Below are 8,626 nucleotides of genomic sequence, written 5' to 3' on the forward strand. Positions count from 1 at the left end.
GATAATTTTGTAAAATACAGTAAAAATGCATCACTAGAGGGGTGCCTGTGTAGCTTAGTCGGTTAAGCATCTGACTCTTGATTTCAGCTTAGGTCTCAGTCTTGGGGCTGTGAGTTCAAGTCCCATATTGGGCTCTTAAAAAAAAAACACGTAACTAGAAAAATGAGATTTAAAAAGCAGACATAAAAAATACAAGCCCAGATATTTTAATTATTAGATCAAAGTCAAATAATTGCCATTAAGTTTCTAAATTGTCTTGATTTCCGTACTTCTGGACATTAACATTGGGAACCAGGGCTGGTGGGTGAGCCACACTTTGAATAACAGTGTTCTAGAAACACCATTACAGGAGCTATAGCTATATGTCGTATGTGAGAGATGGAATCAAATAGATTTGGTAAATACGGTACACTATATTTTTAGTTTAGGACATCAAGGGCCCTAGACTATTAAGGATTCTGAGAAGTTCTCTGTAACAAAAATTGTTTCATTTAAAAAAATTAATTAATTAATTTTTTAAGTAGACTCTATGCCCAGCATGGGGCTGGAACTCACAACCCTGAGATCGAGAGTCACACGCTCTACCAACTGAGCCAGCCAGGTGCCCCTGCTTCATTTTATTTAATTCATGGTTTTCCAGTCTTACAGGATGGGGATACTTCTCCCCACCTCAGTAACTCTATAACACACATATAAAGTGTAATCTAGCTATTTAGTCTCAGTCTTACAAGGCAGCCAGACTCCACCAGAAAGAGAGACACATCTCCATGGAGTTATTCCCTGCATTGCCCTATGCCCAGCTGTGTCTCACTCATCTGTGGCTCCAATCTCAGGACCAGCATTAGCGGCTACCCAAAGACATCCAGATAGCCATCAGGTCCTGCCAGACCTTCCCCTAAATGTGTTGGTGTCTGTCCACATCTGGCCACTGGCTCTACCCGAACCCCACCGTCTCTGTCAGATTGCTGAAACCCTCCTTGCTGGTCTCTCTCTCCCCTTGCTGGGCTTGACCTCCTCTGATCTGCTCTTTACAGTGAAACCAGGCTGATCCCGAGGAAATTCTCCTCTGATCGTACCACTCCCCGGCCCATGGCTCCTCTTTGGCCGCCCACTGTCTTCAGTGTCTTCACCCTGACTAGCAGCGTCCTCTGCCTGTCCCTCCAGCATCAGCTTTCATCACTCCCCACGTGTCCACACTGAACTAGCAGCAATCTCCATAGAGTTACCTCTAGCTGTTCCCACCTCTCCTCTCGCCCTACTCTCTCTGCCAATGACATCTTCAGGGTCAAACTCGATGTCCCTGCCCAGGGAAGCTTCCCCACACCCACCAGCCTAGATGGGTATCCCTCTCCTGTGCTCCCTCAAGACCACTTATCATACAGACTGGGTTTTTTTTTTTTAATTTTATTTATTTATTTGATAGAGAGAGAAAGATCACAAGTAGGCAGAGAGGCAGGCAGAGAAAGAGAGGGAAGCAGGCTCCCTGCTGAGCAGAGAGCTGGATGTGGGGCTCCATCCCAGGACCCTGAGATCATGACCTGAGCGGAAGGCAGAGGCTTAACCCACTGAGCCACCTAGGCACCCCCAGACTGGGTTTTGATCAGGCGTTGACCCCACTGGACTTGAGCTCTCCAGGACAGGTTTACCTGCTCATTGTCTATCCCCAGCACCTGGCACTCTGCCTCACACAGGCAAGGTCATCAATCATACTGGTTGACAGAATGGATGGATGAGGGAGCAAATGAAACCCATGCCATCTATGCCTGAACTACAGGAGCCCCAGACACCCTTGAAGATTGCATTTAAGCATCTCCGAAAGTCCCCAGTCCCAGCGTGTACCTCCATTCAAACTTCGTCATCAATCCAGCTGCCAAAGGGATTTCTGTTTCTCTTCCCAGGATTCTCACTCTCTGTTTGGCTCCTTCAAGATGGCATCATTGTGGGCTGATCTGCCCGGTTTGTGGTTTAGGTTTTGCCTTACCAAAACTGCCTCTCAGATCATGTCAGTCACAGTTCACACCCAAGAATGCTGGGTCCTCCTTTCCTGACTACAGAGCAGCAGTTGGGCTTTCCCTTTTCTTGATGTTGGGGGGAGGGCGGTGAGAGCATCTAGGTGAGGGCATTGCATCTACTTACCTCAGTCCTCCAGGCCAGGTTGATTGGGCCAGTGCAGCAGAGGACCTTCTGAGACTTGTGGAATTTCAAACCTGCTGGGCTGGTTATTCTGTTTGCTCCTGTACAAGCATTCGCTGCCCTTCTCTGTCCAGCTCTGTGCCTCATGTTGGCTTCCATGCCCTGGGGGTTCCTGTTGGATTTAACAAATACGAGCCACCAAAAGGAGATTGGAGGTTGGGAGGAGAGAGAAGTCTAGAATGTATTCCTTGGCTCTGTCCCATCGGGCTGGGGTTTTGGTAACACCTGAATTCTTTATACCACAATTCCTGTGGGCGGACCTCTCTTCCAGGGCTCCAGCTCTCACCAGCTTCTGGTAACTTCCTTCCCTACCCTTGCCCCTTTCAGGCTGCAGGAGGTAACAGCTTCCAGCTGCTGTGAGTCCCAGGATGTTTCTTGTCTCTTGCTGGTTCACTTCACTTTGCCCACACTTCTTTAAAGTATAAATAAAGTATTTAAAGTATAAATAAAAAATATTTATTATTTAAATAAATAATTTCCTGATTAAACTCTCTTTAAGTCACCCTTATAGGGCATCATCTGTCCTGCTGGGACCTTGTGTGATGAAATCCTCTTCTAATATCACGTCTTCACCTCACAGAAGCTAGAACCCAGGTCTCCTGGACTAGTCCAGTGCCCTTTCCACCCCCACTGTCATCACCATCCTTGCTCTGGAATCTAGAATCTTCTTTCTTTCTTTCTTTTTTTAAGATTTTATTTGTAAGCAATCTCTATACCCAACGTGGGGCTTAAACCCACAATCCCAAGATCAAGAGTCATATGCCCCACTCAGTGAGCCAGTGAGGTGCCTCTAGAATCTAGATATCAAACATGTAATAATAATAATAACATCATTTGAATTTTTCTTATATGCCAAATATCATGCTAAGTGTTCTACATAAATGAGATCATTTAATCCTTACAGCAAGCCTTTGAAGCAACACTGTGAGGCAGGTATTATTTATTACCTCCATTTTAAGAATTAAAAAATCTGGGGGCTCTTGGGCTTAGGCCCAATGGCTCAGGCATTAAGCGTCTGCCTTTGGCTCAGGTCATGATCCCAGGATCCCAGGATCCCTGTATCGGGCTCCCTGCTCTGCTTCCCCCTCTCCCAGCCCCCTGCTTGTATTCCTTCTCTTGCTGTCTCTCTCTCTCACTGTCAAATAAATAAATAAATAATCTTAAAAAAAAAAAAAAAAAGAAAAATCTGAACCTTACAGAGCTTACATTCCCTGGCAGAAGTCACACGTCAGGGAAACAGCAAACCAGGGCTTTGTGTCTGACTGCTTGACTCCAGAGCTGGTGCTATTGGAACTCCTGGGTTATATGCTGGTGGGATGACCCCACCATTCTACTGATTCTTGGAGCTTACTGTCCACCTAAATCGCATCACGCAGTAGATGTGGTCTGGCTGGGGTGGCTAGGAAGTCAGGACAAGGGGGAACCTGCCCAGGAAAGGGCACAGAGATGAGACAGTTCTGATTGAACAAAGGAGTTGGCACAGCGTCAGAGGCTGTGTCTTAACCCAAGAAAGGGTAGAACAGGCTTCAGGTGGAAAAAGCTGTAGGCAGTTCACAACCCACTCCCCAATATGAACAGCTTTGATGCCTATAAGGCTAAGGAACGAAAGCTCTGGAGTTCCCAGCATGAAGTCAGACTTAGGCTTGGATGTTAAAGAGCAGAAGAGCGGACGCGGTCATGGCAGAGCATCTGGGCCAGAGTCAAAGTAAACGTTGTCTATTTACCACTGACATCTCCAGATAAAGGAAGAGAAAACATGAGCCTTTGAACACAGGAAGATCAAGCTTCTCTCTCTCTCTCTAGCATTCCTCATTCTCAAGTGACCCAAAAGTGATGAAAATGAAAACTTTATTTTGTCACTTCTTGGTCCCCCACTAAGAGTCAAAACCCCGAGTTCTATACTTCCTTGTTTCCTTGTACATGTGTTTTTAAAAATTAAGTGTTATTTTTTTAAATAAAATTACACTTCGTGAAAATGTAAAAAAAAGGAGAAAAAAATGAAATAAAGAAAATCACCTTTCATCTCACTTTCCTTAGATTAACTGTTAATCACACTTTGATGTATAATATGATTGTCAGGGGTACCTGGGTGGCTCAGTGGGTTGAGCCTCTGCCTTCTGCTCAGGTCATGATCTCAGGTCCTGGGATCGAGCCCCGCATTGGGCTCTCTGCTCGGCAGGGAGCCTGCTTCCGCCTTCTCTCTGCCTGCCTCTCTGCCTGCTTGTGATCTCTCTCTGTCAAATAAATAAATAAAATCTTTAAAAAAAATAATATGATTGTCAAATTACCCAAGAGAACTCCTTGGAATATGGATGCATCTGGTTCGCAGCACCCAAGAGAACACATGGACAGTGTTCCAGGTCTGTCACTTGGGTCACACCAGTGCTGTTCCCTTTAATTTCCACTAGCATCTAGCATTCTGCATGAGATTTTGAGGGGGGTACACAGAGCTGCTGTAGAAAGACATGAAAACAACCGCTCTGCATCTTGATGTTTAATGGCTTCGCGGTCTATAGATGGCTCATACTTGGTCAAGCTATCTGCCCAAATTCAGACAAGGTCTGTCTTCAGAGACATATCTGGGAAAGGACAACAAGAGATCATCAGTTGAGAGAGTTTTCATTCTCCCCTTCATTGTCAAGTTTCTTTTACTAGAATGAAATTGAAAACTCTTCAGTTCCCAAAGACTCCTTAAGACTGTTGGTTGTGTGAGTACCTCAGTTTCTTTCTCTATCAATTATTTTATTAAATTCACTTCCATGAAAAATAACCACTTGGGGAAAGAAAAATAGTGGCATTTAATGAATAGCTGCCATATTTGTTCCTCCTCATGAGTTCAGAGCTGCAGGTGAACTCCTGTATTCCTTCCAAAGGCAGAGAGTAAACGATTCTGAGATGTTTTCCCAAGAAGCATGGAGTGTTGGGAGTTTTTTTTTTTTTTTTTCCCTCTATGCTAGATTGCAGAATGAAGTTCCTGGTGTCAGTGACATTTCTACACTGTATAGTTACCTACAGATGAAGAAAATGAAGAGAAGAGACACCATGTGCTATAACCATTTTCCCAAGCTCTCTTCATGTTCTCTGAAGAATGGAGTTATTATAGATTAGTTCCATCCTGAGTACTTTTCTGAGGTGAACTATGATTCCACAAGCACTACATCTATGAGGTGGCAATTTTGGAAAAAAGTATTACGTACATGATGGCATCATCGCGCCTGTGAAAAGCAGTGAATGCTCTCAACAAAAAGTGCACTTCTAGAGGGAAGAGAAAGGCTGAGGACCCAGCAGAGGAGAAAGAGGAGGCCACGGTAGCAGGTCAAGGTGCTATCTCCCTGATCCTTTGCACAAACCCTGGTGCCTGTTAGGAGGCTTGGGCTCCGTTTTCTATCAGTGCCTCCTGGTAAGGTTTAAACTCCACACCTTCCAGGCTCATCCCACTTAAGAGTGTTTTATTTGCAGATGGAGAGGTGTCAGATCTTTCTTTTTCTTTTTTGAAGTGGCAATTTCCCAATTCATTATTCCAATTTTAGCAGTTTTGCTTCTACTCATAATTGTGTAGAGACATTTTAAAGCTTTAATTCATTTTGCAATCCTAAATAGTTCCCCTTTAATCGTTCATGTCAGACACCTATTAACATTTCTTAAAAATTTATAAAACAGTTCTGATCTGTCAGAAAAAAAAGCGCCTCTTTAAAATGCAGATTATTAATTTGCTGCCTGTTCTCCATGTTAATGTGTTTTCTATCAGTCACTGGTTTCACAAAACTATTCATACAAGGCTTAATATTCAGAAGGTAATTTTATAGTTTTACACATGGAAAGTGGTTTCCTACACTCTTAGTTTTAAATATGCTCTCTGTCAACCTCTTCTATTTGTTGTATTTTGCTTATATCTTTGACTCTTCCCAATATCTTTCACCCGGAGGGACTGATGACCCCTACTTGTGGGAAATGGGATAGCCACATAAACAGCGGTTAAGAGCAAGCCTTGGAAATCAGGCAGGCGTGGGTCTGAGTCAGCATGGCCTCTTCCTAGCTAGGGGACCTTAAGTAAGTTAAAATCTTCTGAGCATCGGGTTCTACAACTGTTACATTGGGCAACAGTACCTACCTCACAGGTAAAGGTCAAGGTGAAGACCCTAGCATGGCCAATAGTAACTGCTTTCTGACTTGTACACTACATATACACACATGCGCCTACACGTGTGTACACACACACATGCGTGCGTGCACGTGCGCGTGCGCACACACACACACAGAGTCTACTATAGTCTCTTGGCCTTGTGGTGAAGTTACTGTCCATCCTTCATCTTTAGGGTAGGATAGTTGAGAGCCATTTCTACTACTCCCAGGAACAATTAGAATAAAGGCATAAGAAAATGCAGAGATGGAGGATGGAAGTCATCCAGCTTTGCTATCTTCCTCTATGGTACTGGATACAGACTAAGTTGGTAGAACTCATGGATATAAATAAAAACTTACACAGGCAAGGAAATAATGTGAAATGAGTTCTAAGACATCCTTAGATATTACAAAGATTATTTTTTACCATCTTCCATTTATAAAAACTCTTAACTACAACTCAGAATTTTCAAATAGGCAGGTACATGTGTAGTTAAAAAATAATGACTGAGTATTACTCTGTACCTAAGAGATGCTGAAGAGAATATTAAAAACATGAGGCCGGGGCGCCTGGGTGGCTCAGTGGGCTAAAACCTCTGCCTTCGGCTCAGGTCATGATCCCGGAGTCCTGGGATCGAGCCCCGCATCCGGCTTTCTGCTCAGCAGGGAGCCTGCTTCCTCCTCCCTCTCTCTCTGCCTGCCTTTCTGCCTACTTGTGGTCTCTGTCTGTCAAATAAATAAATAAAATTAAAAAAAAATAAAAATAAAAACACGAGACCATCCTGCTGGTAGAGTACATAGGCCCTGGGGACTGGGTAAAAATCCTGTCAACCACTTAAAATGTCCTCTTCTGTGAAACTGGGTAAGAGGAAATATCTCACAGAGGTGTTGTCAAAGAGATACAATGGACGTAACAGTACCAAGCCCTGTGCCTGGTCCATAGGGAGTGCTCAATAACTACTAGCCCCTTCCCTTCAGAGAGCTTACAGGGTTTGTAAAGAGAATTAGAAAAGATGGTTCGAATGCCAAGATGTTAAGTGTAATCACGGGCGGAGAGTAATAGGTGTCTCTAGAATGGTGAATGAAGGCTCCTGGAAGAAGGCGGTCTTAACCAAGTAAGACAGAGCTGATGAGAAGGTATCAGTCATAGATCCAGAAGTCCCTCCAGTTTTCTACTCTTCAGTGAGGGAGGGGCCTACCTCTGGGCACAAGTCCTTCCTAGGACGGCCGGACTCCATCCAGAGCCCTGTCATCATTTGCTTCAGGATGAATCAGTTTGGGTTATGAGTCCTCTGAGTCCCGAACAGCAGGCTGACTGGTACACTATTCTTCAGAGTCCTCTCCAAAAAACCAGTGTAAGCAGATTATGTTGGCACCAAGAGGCAAGGCCATATTCCATTGCTTTCCAGGCTGTGAAAACGAGAGGAATCCTGCCTGCTGTCACCCATTTTTTTTTTTTTCCAATGGGGATCTCACCTAGGATGTTCCCCCCTTTTTTAACAAAAATATTTTATTTATTTATTTGACAGGAAGAGAGAGAGAGCAGAAGCAGGGGGGGTGGCAGGCAGAGGGAGAGGGAGAAGCAGACTTCCTGTTGAGTAGGGAGCCTGATGCGGGGCTTGATCCCAGGACCCTGGGATCATGACCTGAGCTGAAGGCAGCCACTTAACCAAATGAGCCACCCACGTGCCCCAGCCACCCAGTTTTTAAGCTAGAACCCGGTTCTTGTCTTCAACAGTTATATTTCAGTTTTTAAAAAGCAAGTAAGGAATGAGGATGCTTCAGACAAAACAAACCTTCTCTGCTATCTCCTTTCATCTGATAAAGGCCCCATTCTCCCCTTCTTGCCCACTTTGGAATCCAAAAGAATTTCAGCATCCAGCAGCAGAATCTCACTGGCAAGTCCCAGTGGCCCCAGGCGCAAAGCACAGCTGTCCCTTCTCCAGATGACCTGTTACTTTTCCTGCACTACCTTCACTCATATCTATATGTTCACTTGTCCCCCTTCTCTCTGACTGTAGCCAAGGGAAAGCTCATGGGAGGGAAGCAGTTTTGAGAAAAACTGAGGACCTGGTTGGGCTTACGGACCTAAGCAGTATGTTTACCCTCATGCTCTCTGCAAGTTGCTCCTGAAGCCACAAGTGGATTTCTTTCCTCTGAGTACTCTCTCTAACAGCTAGGCATATCTCTTCATTCCAGACACCAACTAAAGAGAGAACTGTGGTCACATTTTCCCTTTCCTCTAGAGAACAAAAAAAAGCCCGAGTTAGAGCCGAAAAATAGCTACAGATACACTTCTGAAAGCTTGTCA

The 8,626-nt window shown here is 44.5% G+C and overlaps 1 non-coding gene across 1 annotated transcript; it reads right to left on the reverse strand.

Annotated features, from left to right (window-relative positions):
* Positions 1-530: 530 nt before the first annotated feature.
* TRNAE-CUC (transfer RNA glutamic acid (anticodon CUC)) lies at positions 531-603 on the reverse strand. The gene has a single exon. It is a non-coding gene; the product is annotated as a tRNA-Glu (tRNA).
* Positions 604-8,626: the final 8,023 nt, after the last annotated feature.

This window comes from Lutra lutra, chromosome 4 (assembly GCF_902655055.1).
Source record: "Lutra lutra chromosome 4, mLutLut1.2, whole genome shotgun sequence".
Lineage (NCBI taxonomy): Eukaryota > Metazoa > Chordata > Mammalia > Carnivora > Mustelidae > Lutra > Lutra lutra.